Genomic DNA, 2,201 nt, shown 5'->3' with positions numbered 1-2,201 from the left:
GTGAATATACCACAGCTTTATTTATTGATGGGCACTTAGGTTGTTTCCAACTCCTTGCTATTGTGAACAAAACCACGATAAAAATGAGTGTGCATATATCTGCTTGGATGTAGGTTATGGTCTCTTTGGGGTATATTCCCAGTAGTGGAATTGCTGAGTCAAATGGTATCTCTCTTTGCAACTTTTTGAGAAAGTGCCATATTGCCTTCCACAGTGGTTGCACCAGCACCATTGTTTTAGAGTCAATGTCATCCATTTATCAATAGAATCCTTTTTAAGCTCCTTCATCCATACACCCTATGCATATTTCTTTGAACACCTATTCTGTGTACCAGTACTGTGCACAGTGCAGGATTACAATGGTGAACAAATAATCGGGCTTGACCTCTTCCCTCATTAACTTAGAGCTTTCACTCATAATGAGACCTGGCACATAAAAATATGTGCACCTTGTGTGGTTTGCCTTAATGAATGTTTCACCCATGCCTCTTGTGTAACTCCATCCTGCAAGCTACATCTTTGATCACACATTTATGAGTAGAAGGACTATATCCTCCTACTCATAGCCAAAGCAATGTGTGGCATAAAATAAGTGTGTGTCGGGGAAGGGACAGTCGGTGGCAGACAGTGCTGGGTTGCCGCCACCACTGCTGCCATCGTGCCAGCGCCTTGGGTCTCACAGAGGCTGGGGGACACTCCATAATGGGAGACAAGCCAATTTGGGAATAGGTTGGATCCAGCTTCATTCAACATTACAACCAGTTATTTGAGAAAGACAGAGTCCAACTAGGCACAATTTATATCGATACATTATGCCTTATATGGGGAAAGCTGCCATTGTGGAGCAATTATCTACCCTTCTGTTCCAGAAAACCCAGCACAGCATCACGTCACAGGACCATAAGCCCACGCAAGACAGGTGCATCCTCAGCATGGTTGTGGGCCAGCTCAAGGCCGGTGAAGACCCCATCATGGGCTTTCACCAGATGTTCCTATTAAAGAACATCAGTGATGCTTGGGTTTGCACCAATGATATGTTCAGGTTTCTCTGCTCGACTTTGGCTGACCTCGTCCCAGACAGGCATTAAGCTGTTTCCTCCTCCCTCCTTTTCCCGATACTATTCACACTCCTCCAGATGCTCCAAATATCATACACAAACAAGCAAGGCCGAGGTGGGAGTGGGTACAGCGTGCTGCTGCCACGGAGGTGTCAACAGTGCGTCATGTTTGGACTCTAGACTAGTTGCATCTGACAGGAGAAGTCTGTGTTGTACCAGCGCATGCCTTGGAAAGACTTAAGTATGCGAAAGGTTGTCTTTTTTTCTTTCTTTTTAATCTACTGACAAGTTGCTTTAGTAACCTAAAGGAGTGAAGGAGAAAGCAGATGCCTCACCTTCCAGATATCGATTTGTTCAGATGTTATACAATAAAACCACGAAAATTTTCTTAACCAAAAAAAAGTGTGTGTCAAATAGTAGACACCTCTACTCTTAGCTGTAAACGAGGAGGAACACCACAAAAGTCCCAGACTATATCATTACTCAACAATATGATCGATTAAAATGGACAAGCATGTCCAAACACAAACACAACTTATAGAAGCAAGAAAGTCCCACTCAAGGTTTCTAGACAAGATAAAATTAGTGCAATTCTTTCAGAAACACTACCACTGGAGGGCGGGGGCTAGAATCTGATACACTCAAGGTCCAGGAACTAGAGCCTTTGTGGGTTTCCAACTTTACAATGAGAACTGAGGTGTGTAACTCAAGATTTCATGAAAATCAGATGCCACCTTGTGGCCAACAGTAGCAAGTAAAGGATTTCGCTGGGCTGAAGAATTCATTGTTCTGAAATGGAACAAAATAAAATGACACTTCACAAATAATGCAGGGGGAATAGTCTATTCTCATTTTAACCTTCAAAATACTTTTCACTCCAACACATGATATAGTCCTAATTCTTCACTCATATAGATGTTACTTACAAACCATCAACAGTCAGCCTATTCTAGTTCTTAGAATAGATTATCATCTCACTAGAAATATAACATCCTGACAAACCTTTAATATTTTAATTCCTAAAGAATAAAGATAACACTGCAGATATTTCCAAGGAAATTGGGCAAAACACAGGGGTTTTTTATTGCTGTTGTTATGTGCCATCAAGTCACCTGTGACTCATAGTGAACCTAGGTACAGCAC

The sequence above is a fragment of the Elephantulus edwardii genome, unplaced genomic scaffold (genome assembly GCF_000299155.1).
Source record: "Elephantulus edwardii isolate Elephantulus edwardi_28Jun2011 unplaced genomic scaffold, EleEdw1.0 scaffold00038, whole genome shotgun sequence".
NCBI lineage: Eukaryota > Metazoa > Chordata > Mammalia > Macroscelidea > Macroscelididae > Elephantulus > Elephantulus edwardii.
Note: the sequence above shows the minus strand (reverse complement) of the source record.